The following is a 10,811-nucleotide window of genomic DNA, read 5'->3' on the forward strand; positions in this document are numbered from 1 at the left end:
GCACCAGCCTTGCTGGTTTCATAAAGCTCCTGATGTCCTGAACACCCATACATCTTCCTGTCACCCTGGTTAGTCAGTCATCTGCTATCACTTTTCTTTCGTTTTGCTCACGTAAGAAGTCATGATTTTGCTCAGGAGAAAGTGTCATGAGAAAAGCGGTCTGCTTATTTGGCGACTCATTCGGAAACTCCTTCCTGCTTTTTGCAGATGTGAGAGGGAAAACCCTTTTGAGAAGGACCTTAACGAAGGTCCAAGGGGTGAAGGGATGCAGTCAGAAAGTGCTCACACCGTCCTGACACATTTTTCTTGCTGTCTCTAAATTTTTTTTTTTTTTTCTGGAGAAGGATATCTGTCTGGGTTCTAATGCCCACTGGGACCCCAGGAGCTGGTTTTCCTTCTAAGAGAGTGCTTTTTTAGTGACATTGCTGTCCTTCCCACTTCTGCTGGCTTGGTTCTGCATAAACCACAGCAAGGTTTATGCAGACATCAGATGAGCATTCGGCTCTCTTCCTTTGGGGATCCAGGCCACAGGCTCAGCATCTGTTATAGCTGAAAGAAGCTGAGTTTATTCAGTTGAGTATCAAGTCCCTCCAGGGGGTGGGAGGGGTAAGTTACATCCCGTGAAAAACTCTTTGTTGGAGTACTAACTTCTGGTGCCTCAGAAGGTGACACAGGTTAAAATGAGGGCATATGGGGCATACATCCCTACGTCATAGAAAGAAATTAGGGCACAGACCTGTGTCAAAAGAAGGTAACTTGAAGATTCGAGGAAAAGATTGCCATCTATAAACCAAGAAAAGATTCCAGGGATGACTTGTCAATTCCTTGATGTTGGACTGGCTTCCAAAGCTATGAGAATCCCCCCCCCCCTTTTTTTTTTTCTTCTCTAAATTAAGCCTCCTAGCTCATGATATTTGCTACTGCAATCCTAAAGGACGCATGCAGAGCGAGGCTGGGTTGAACGTGGCCTTTTGAAAGATGCCATACTTCCTGTATTTCGCTTCTTTTCTCATTGTTGCGGGGGGGGGGGGGGGGAAACAAGTAGCAACGTAACGGCGGAAAAGATCCGTTATGACTGGTGGTTTCAGAAGTTTTGGTACCAAGTGATTGGGTAGAATATAGCATGTGACAAAGGATAGCGGCTTAGATCCCGTAAGGCAGGAAGCAGAGAAGGAAACACTGTTCTCCACAGTAAAGATGAACCATCATACTCGCCCATCCAATTCACATCCTCCCCAGTGAGCATGCGCATCAGATCCTCTTACCTACTCTTGCTCTCTCTCACCCCCAGTGAGCATGCGTGCCATGCAATCATACTTACCCATGGCCCGCCTACCAGCATCCCCAGTGAGCATGCGCAGCAGGCCATCCACATTAAAAAAAAACCTCTTGGTCCAGTCCTAGCTTTTATGACACCATATTGTGTTTTAGTGAGAAAAGATGACGCTAACCTACCTCCTTTCATGAATGCAGTTTAGTCGGCCTGCCAACAGTGGTGTCAACTCTATTACCGTTTTCTGCAACACCAAAGGAGAGTTTTCTAAGGGTTTTTTTCCCCCAGCTACAAAGACGGAAAATGTTATCAACGCAATCCAACCCAAGTGTAGTTTCAGCCTCTTCCCTCCTGTCATGATAAGCCAGAAGTATTGGTTGCCAGAAATGGAAAACAGCTTTCTCATCAGACAGATGATGGCCGTGTTCAAAGTGCCACCCATTTGCCATGTGTTAGAAGTTAAGCACTGAAAACAGTCAGGCTCGTTCCGCTGAAGCCAAGGGCTTAGGAAGCCAAAGAGAGACTTGGAGGCACCGAAGAACAGCTATGGAGATGGTGTCGCTGGCAGGGTAAACAGTGTCTTCTCACAAGGTTTTGAGAAGGGACCCCTGGTTTGTCCTGAGAGTAGACATGGTTATTCACCAACTAGAAGAAAGAAGAGTTAAAAGTTAATCCTCCCAAAGAGGTTTCCTTTGTGTTCTAGAATTATTTCCAGTGCCCTATGAGTCTTGGACTTCTCTGGCATCTGATACCAAGTTTCCTAGGATTTCAGTTACTCTTTCTGACTCTGTTGAATGAGATCTCCAAGGGTTTTGTTGTTGTTGGTTACGTCTGTGTACATGTGTACACATACGTGCTTGGTAAAAGTCAGTGGACAATGTGTTGTTCTATTTGTATCATCCATTTTCTTATTTTGAGTCAGTCTCTCACTGGCCTGAAACTTGCCAAGCAAGACAGATTGACCATCAAGTCCCCAGGGCTCTGCCTGTCTCCCCTTTGCCAGGGCTGGAATTATAAGTGTGCCACCACATCTGGCTTTTTAAAACCTGTGAATTCAAGGGTTTGAAATTAGGTCCTTGTGTTTGCAAGCTGAACAGTCCTCTGACTAAGGCCTTTCCTCAGCCCTCTGTGAATTCTTGGCGAAAGACAGAAGTATCTCGGTGGTCTGGTCCTTTACGAGGAACTGAGAACTTGCAAGGGTGTCTATGATGATTCTGTTCATTTCCTACTTGTGTGAGGAAATAGGGGACATTGTCTGGATTTCTGTGGGACTGAGATGCTTAGGTACTACCCAGTCTTCTGTCAGAAGCTTTGTGCTTGCACGATGATTTCTGAATTTTTTTTTTTTTTTTTTTTTTTTTTACCATTCTGCCTTTGAAGCTACAGAAGGGATTTTTTGGACAATAGACAGAGACATTTTAAGAACTAGCAATGCAGAATTTAGAGTTGGATGCTTAACTTAGGAGCCCAATCTCCCTCAAACCAAACAAGCCAAAACTAAACCAAACACCTTTAAAGAAATTAGATTGACATTTAGGGTTTTAATTACCAGGTTTCTGGAAACTCACCTGATTACATCATGCCACCAGAGATTCTTGGCAATTCAATACTTAGAGTCCCTCTATCTGATTACTAAGGCCTTGGAAGTGAAGATGACCTTGGGATTGTCTACAGTCGCGAGAGGCCGAGGTCTACCTTATCCAATTGAGGTTTTTTTTTGGCCCCACCCCCTCAGGTTCAGTCGAAATGAGTACATTTCCATGCAAGGGCGATGCTCCGTTGAGTCCCGCCTCCTCTGTAAGAGTGTCAGTTTGTTTTAAAGGTGGGTGTTCTTTTTTGGCATCAAGGAGTTCCAGCTGACAGAGACAAGCAATTGAAAAGGAGCCGGGGTGGAGAGGAGGGGCACACCTTCACCTTTTCTTCCCCGTTTGAGTCACCTTCGTCTTATTCCGCCCACGGCTGCTCTATGTCCAGGTTCTGAGTTGAGGGAGCGGTTAACAGTAGGCCACGCTCTTCTTCAGATGAAAGGCCAGAGAGAAGGTACCTATTACAAGCCCGTGAGCCGAGAGACAAAGGCCTGGCTGCTGATACTTTCCCCTCCCACTAACTTGAGTCTTAATGGTAGGTTTAATTTCCTTTTGCTATTTGAAAGAACAGGGGAGGAAAAAAAAAAAAAAAAAAAAAAAAAAAAAAAAAAAAAACCCAAAGCAGGCAGAACAAGGGTGTGAGGCGCAGTGGCTAAGGCCGAAGGCGACAGCTGTTGTATTCATGGTTAATCAGGTGTGTCTCTTTTTGTGTCGCATCTGTCTGTTACTGTTGCGGGCCACATGTGAAAGGGGACGGAAGGGAGGGTCCATTCATGTTCAAAGTCACTAGCGGTGACCTCTGCTTCCTTCTCCTCAGGGTGGGGAAGCTTGTCTATTTAACTTTCCCTATTATAGGAAGCTGTAATTGGACTCTATCAGCCCACCCTTACCATTTTGGCCTGACAAACACAGGCTGGGTACGGACGGCCCGTAAATCTGCTGGGAGAGAGAGGCCTCCTCCTTACCCTGCTTTGCTTTGGGGATTCCACTTCGCTTGTCAAAGAAGAGAACACTAGAAAGAGAACTTAGGGAGTACCCTGGCCCTGCACGCCATGTCAAAGCCACACCAGGCAGTCCTGGTAACCTTTCCTGGCTAAATCAGGCTGGGTGGCTTCCCTGAATCATGCCCAGAGCGTGTTCGCCTCCAGACTTGTATGTCTCACGAGTCCCACACACCCATGGTGCTTGCATCAGACCTTAGTCATCTCCCTGGCTCCAGATCCTGCCCCTGCATCCTTCCATCCCCCGCCTCCCTCTCAGCTCGTGTTCAGGGGGGGAGGTGGGGAGAAAGAACCGGCTTCCGGCCTGCGTGTTCTGGTTACTGCCACTCAAGCCTGCCAGACATGACTCTTCTTGGCTCACGTAGAAACAAATACCACCCCTACTCCCCAATTCCAGGACACCAGACTGTGCAGCACCTTAAAGTCTGAGTTCTAATGCTTCAAAGTGACTCATTCCAACCTGGTTCTTTGGGGTCTCCATCTTGTTTCTTTGGGGGATTCTGTCTTCTGGCCTTTGTGCTTTGGGGCCAGCTCTTGGGAATCTTCTGGTAATTGGCCATTATCGGATTTTTCAAGACTAACATTGCCGTCGCTAAAAGTCCACAAGAGCTTGCCAACTTCAGAAAGCCGGTGCTTGGAGTATTGCGCACAGTGAATGCTAACGTTTGCCCTGTGATGATTAGTGTTAATTGTCAAGTTGGCAGGATCTAGGGTCATTTGGGAGATGTATGCCTTTGTAGAATTGTCTTGATTGCGGTGAGGTAGGAAAACATCCACTGTGGGCGGACCATTCCCTGTGCAGAGGGTCTTAGACTTTACAAGATGGAGAAAGCAAGCTGAACCTCAGTGTTGGTCCATCCATCCCTTCGGTCCCTGGTTGTGGATGTGATGTTGCCCGCTACTTCAAGCTCCCAGCCATTTGACTTCTCTGCCATGATAGATTGAACTTTGAACTCCAAACTAAAATAAGCCCTTCCATCAGGGTATTTTATCACAGGATCCAGAAAAGAAGCTAAGACACATACAGTTATATTATGTTGGGCTTCAAGAGTGTCATGTGTATGTGCATGTATACATATATGTATACATGTCTTATAAAAATGAAAATGGTCACTGCTTCATGGCATGGGCAGGTAGGTCACCAGCACTGGCTGAGTTTCCTGTCTGCTGGTCTATGCTGATAGCCTTGGTTGCACAACCAACCAGCCTTTGTTTTCCTGACGCAAATGAGCATTGCAAAACTGTCCCACTGTCTTAAGCTCTGTCCTCCTCCCCCTGTATCCTCAGGCTTCCAAATCACAATAGCATCAGTAGGCAAAAGTCATACTCTACATACTGTCTAATAGTTTACCAGGCCCAGAGAGGTCTTTCAATATGATCTTTTGAGGAGATGGCTGTATGAATCAAGTCAGCAATAACAAAGCAGGGCTCAATCTGGACTCTAACAGTGTCCAGCTCAATGAGTCCTCCCTCCCAACCCTCCTTGCTCTCTCCTTCCCTTCTTTCCTCTTTCCCCTTCTCTCTCTTCCGCTCCCTTCCCCTCTTTCCTCCCCTCCCTCCCCCCTTCTCTTGCAGAGTCTTCCAGCATAGACCTGGTGGGCTTTGAACTGGCTATGTAGACCAAAGTGGCCTCAAACTTGCAGTCATTCTTCTGCCTCTGCCTATAATTCCCCTTTGGATCATAGATATGTTCCATTGCGCTTCACCCAATGGATTATTTCTTATACACATGTAACCGTCACAAGGTTAAGAAACAGAATGTTAGCTACAGATGGGAGCTTTTGATATTTCTACTTCGGTGGACTACAATTGTGCTACAATAAAAAAAAAATCTATTCTTGTGCAACACAAGATGTTCAGGGATAGGAAGGCTCCTGTTGACTGTAAGGGGATTGCCACAGCAGTATCTGAGAGTGGCGTTTGGATGGACATTTGCAATCCTAGCACTCAGAATGCTGGATCCACACTGTAGCCTCCGTAGGAATGTATTATCTTCGGCTGCCTATGGAGCTGAAGTGGAGTGGACATTTGTAATCTTAGCACTCGGAATGCTTAGGCAGGAGAATTGCAAGCTCTAGGCTAGCCTGGACTTCATTGTGGATTCCAAACTAGCCTGAGATATGGTCAAGATACTGTGTCAACTCTCTAGAACCCTCCAACAAAAATTTAAAAAACAAAAGGAAACAGTTACCCCCATTACTAACAACAAAAGATAAAAATCCCCTAAGATAACCCCCCTTTTAAAAAATCATGACTTATTAAGGCAGAATAGCCGTCTACACATCCATTTAGCTTATCCATTCATGCTCTAGGGGACACGTGAGGACATGAGCTGCTGTCAACCAGTGTCTTCCGGTCCCTGCTTTTAACTCTTTTGGATGCATACTTAGAAGACTGTATGGTAACATTATGCATATACCTTTATTTATTTATTTATTATTTGTTTATTTATTTATTTATTTTTGAGGTACTGTCCTAGTGTCTACCACAACAGCCATGTCATTCTGAGCTCTATTTCACGCGATTTTCCTCTTGATTAGCCTTTCAGTAATGTTAGGACTGAATGTAGCAGCAATCACTGGGAGCCCATAGACACACATCCATGTGGGGAGTTCAGAGTCATTCAGACAGGACAGAGTGAAGCAGAGGCAGTCCGAGTTGGATGCATTGAGACCCCTGTGAGAAAATGAGTTATAGTTTATGAAAGTAATGATTTTTTTCTCTCCTTAATTTCTGGGAAAATGGAGGGCGAGAGATTTATTTATTTTTTTTAAAGGTATTGGCAGGCCTCACACCTGTCCAGTGTATCACCTCTAGATTTCCTCTGGGGCCTCAGGTCTAAGTGTGGGAATAGCTCCAGAACAGATGGTGAAACTTAAAAAAAAAAAAAAGAACATAATTAAGAGGGACGGAGTGGGCGGCCATGATTAGATTAGAAGGCTGATGGTGAAATTGAGGAGGGGGAGATTATTTAACAAAAGAAAAAGAAAAAGAGGACCTTGGAACCATGGGATTGTGGTATGGGTTCAGCACTGGGCTCTAACACCAGAAGCACCTTGTGCTATGAATATTCAGGCGCTTCTTGGGGTAATGGTAAGTATTTCTGCTTTGTTGTTAGGGCTTAGGTAGTGTTAATATCCATCTGAAGGATGTGGGCCACCAGGGTTAGGACCTCTACAGTCACAGATTTGAAGGTCCTGTCAGTTTCACGGAAGGAATACATGCCCTGTTTCCAGATCTTTCTCTCTTTCCATCACAGAAAAAAAATGTCGCTGTGAAATTACACAGGTGCTCAGGCTGGGCACCGGGCGCCATGACCACCGAGCCGTCTTTGCCTGCTGGTATGTGTGGATGGACCATTGGTGTATTCATCCTGGCCTACCACGTGACCGTAGATATGCAGCAATGGAGCAGCTGCAGGTCTCACCCTGAATCTTATACCCTTACATCATATTTTAGTGAGCCAACTGCAGAAAGGGGCTCTGGCTGCCTTAGCAGAGATGTGTCTAAAGCAAAGGGAATGTCTAAAGCAGAGTAAAGTCCAGAGACATCGCCTGCTGTCTCCGCTGGCCTTCTTTACACCAGTCAAAGCAAGGACACAGAACTTTGGTCTAAGTTTGGTACAGACCACAGCACCTTTTCTGTTCTTACCATTGTGCAAACCTGTTGTCATCAGCTTTTCAGATGTGCAAAGCGCAGGTGTTCTTTCTTGTTGCCACTGGGAGGATGATGCTGTTAGAGGAAACCATGCTGCTTCCCGGAGCTCTCAGTGTAATCGGAGCAGAACATTTTTGCATAAAACTAAAGATAGGTTGTCTGCTAATAATCCTATTCAAACGACGCAAGCATTCAGGTGAGGAGATATGTGCTTTTTGTGTTTCTCACAAAGTAAGTCAGCTGAATCCTTATTTACTATTGTTGTTGGCATGACAACAATCATGGTATCTATGCGTTTCAGCTGTTATATTGTTTCTTATAGCAACTTCTATTTCACAGAGAAGGAAATTGAAGTTCTGAGTCCTGGGAACTTGCAATGTTGGGAAATGAGAGAGTTGGTGTCTTGGTTGCTTCTCCCGAGGCTATGATAAGATACTCTGAGCGAGGCAAACTGAAGAAGGAAAAGTTTATCTGGTTCAAAGTTCTAGAGCCCAGTACATCATGGCAGGGAGTCCTGACAGTGTGAGGCCATATTGCATCCACCAGCAGAAAGCAGAGAACAGAGGGTATTGGGGGTGTGGCTAGCTTTTGCCTTTTAAAGCAGTCTAGGACCCGAGCTGAGGGAATAGCGCCGCCCACTTCCCCGCCTCAATTAACCAAATGAAGAGAAGAGGCAGGCAGCTTACAGGTGTGCTCAAAGCCTTGTCTCCTAGGTGATGGTTCCTGTCAAGTTGATACTCAGTGATACTCACTGATTGGAATTCAACTCTTGGTTTTCACCATTACAATGATAACTTTACTGTTGATCTTAGTTGTGATTTCAAAAGTGGAAGGTAAGCAGAAGGTCTAGTAGGAAAGTTGTGTCTTTTTTTTAAGTTTCTCTGCCTAGCAGGGAAAACATGACTGCCTTTATGGCTGTTTGAAGTATCAAGGCGACAAGACTGGACAGGCTGGACGAGCTGGTTGCTGTTAACCTATGTGTAGCTGCTAAGTGAGCCACACAACTACAGCTTTCCTGTGAGGAAACTCACAAGAAGTCATGGACCCTTCTCTAAGCAACTCTATGAACTGCAAAACCAACGTCACAGAAGATTTTGTCGTTTCTGGCCTGGAACGTCATCTGACCCTTCTGTTAAAAACCAAAACCAAACACAAACAAAACAAAAAACCTGTTGTTATGATGAGGGGTTGGAGGGGTGGTGGTGGTTTCTTCAGCAGTGATGTGCGGATTGACTGCCTGAGCTCCTGCAGAACGCACGCACGCACGCATGCATGCACGCGCGCGTGCGCACACACACACACACACACACACACACACGCACATGTTTGCGCATGCGCACTCATAATGCCGCCTTGGAAGCCATGCCTGTCGTGGTCTCAAGCTCTCTTTCTCTTCCTCAAGCAAGTGACTTGCAGCCTCCTGTAATGGTACCAGGAAAACCTGGTACACTCTGCTTATTATTTTTCTCTTTGATGAGACCAACTACCTGACAAAGGTAACTTCAGAGAGCAAAGATTTATCCTGACACACAGTTTGAAGGCCTATAACTCATCATGATGAAGAAGGCTATGGTGGGTGGCTCTCTGGTAGTAGGACTATGAGGTTGGGACTCCTCACACCTCAGTGGACCAGAAAACAGGGAGGGATGGATACTGGTGCTCAGCGGGCATTCTGCTTTTTCCTCTTTCATTCCATCCTTCCTAGCCCACATCCCAGATGCATCTTTTCTCATCAGTTACTTCTTGTGAGAAATACCTTCAGAACCTCACCCAGTGGTGTGCCTCATTAATGCCTCAGATGTTTATGAATTCAACCGCATTGACAATCAAGCCATCATACTGCGCCTTTATCCTGGCTATATCCGGTCTCAAGGTTCTCATCATTCAGAACTAGAATGGCACTGAAAAGCCACTCTGGTTTCTTTGGAAACTCAGTTGTGTCACATGATGTTTCTCTGGAAGCTGTCTTGTGAGAGGATGTTTTCGCTGAAGCAAAACACCAGAGAGCACATGTGTTTCGCTGGAGTGGACACTTGAGAGAGCATGTGATATTTATAAAGAATATAAATACAACTCCACAGACAGTGAGAGGATACACTTGCATTGCTATGCCTTGCAATGTCTCGCTGGTCTTCTCAGGTCTTGGCTGGTCTTCAGTTTGTAGAGAGAATTGTACTAACAAACTTCTTGTGGTATACTCACGGATTCTTGATGCTCTCTTGGACTTGTGCCGATTTGGTGGAGCCTTGCTGTTTCTGCTGGATGTTCCAAAGCACTGCTACTGATTTCTGTTTGGTGTTTACTGTTGGATAGGACTGTTGATATACTTACAAGGAAGATTGGAATTGCCCCAAAGTACTACTTCTAAACAGGTCCACGATCCCCTTTTCCTATGAATCTTCTTTCTCTGCTACCTCTGGTTAGTGGGCTAGAAAGGAGGTTGAAGGATTTAAGAACCCCTAATTAAAGTGGGTTTTGGAAAAAAATCTGAGCCTACATCTAACAGTATTTTAAGTTCTCAATTTGAGTCCACTGCTTCCCAGACCATGGGATATGAGCTATCAACTGATACAGAAATTTTCAGCTGGATAAAAAGAGAAGGTTTTTCAGTCTTATTTAATATGTAAACCTTTTATGACGGTGGCTTTGTGAGGTAGTGTTACTACACTGAATGAAGGGGTCACCACTTGGCTTCTGAGGCTCTCTTTGCCTTGTCATGTTTCACTGACGTATTTTCTCCTACTCTGTGTTTTCCTGCATCAACCCTCCCTATATTTGTTTGTCTTATGGAGAATGTCCATGCCAGGAACTCTTCCTAGAACTTCGATGTTTACACAAAGCCAAGAACTTTCATCATGAGCATCTCCCATTTGAACTTGAACATGGGAGAGGTCGGTACTCCACGCCCCCCATCCTGCCCCCCAGTGCTTTTCACTTGCTGCCCCAGAGGTGGGGTGGCTGCTCAGCTGTTGGGGGAGGGAAGCTGCGGCACACAATCTCTCAATGGCCTCCCCCATGGGTCTAAGTGGCTCTTCTTCCAGCCTGGGCCGTTCCCTGAAGCTTGCTTACTGTCTTAGAGGCTCACAAATTGAACCTCTTGTGTTTGAACCTCTGTTTCTTCTTCGGTGATCATCTCTGTCTGGAGACAAGCGAGGAATGATGGGAGGGAAGGCAGGAGTCAGCGATAGTGAGGAGGGTGGACTGGAAGGAAATCTACTGAGGAGTACCTGCCATGGCAGAGCCTGTGAACCTTGGGTTGAATGGGACTGCTCTCTACCCCAGAGGGCAAGGAGT

The 10,811-nt window shown here is 45.6% G+C and overlaps 1 long non-coding RNA gene across 1 annotated transcript; it reads left to right on the top strand.

The window, feature by feature from the left end:
• Positions 1-3,112: 3,112 nt before the first annotated feature.
• Positions 3,113-8,780, top strand: LOC127664785 (uncharacterized). The gene is made up of 3 exons (XR_007973253.1): positions 3,113-3,394; positions 7,537-7,713; positions 8,410-8,780. It is a non-coding gene; the product is annotated as an uncharacterized LOC127664785 (long non-coding RNA).
• Positions 8,781-10,811: the final 2,031 nt, after the last annotated feature.

The sequence above is a fragment of the Apodemus sylvaticus genome, chromosome 14 (assembly GCF_947179515.1).
Source record: "Apodemus sylvaticus chromosome 14, mApoSyl1.1, whole genome shotgun sequence".
Classification (NCBI taxonomy): domain Eukaryota; kingdom Metazoa; phylum Chordata; class Mammalia; order Rodentia; family Muridae; genus Apodemus; species Apodemus sylvaticus.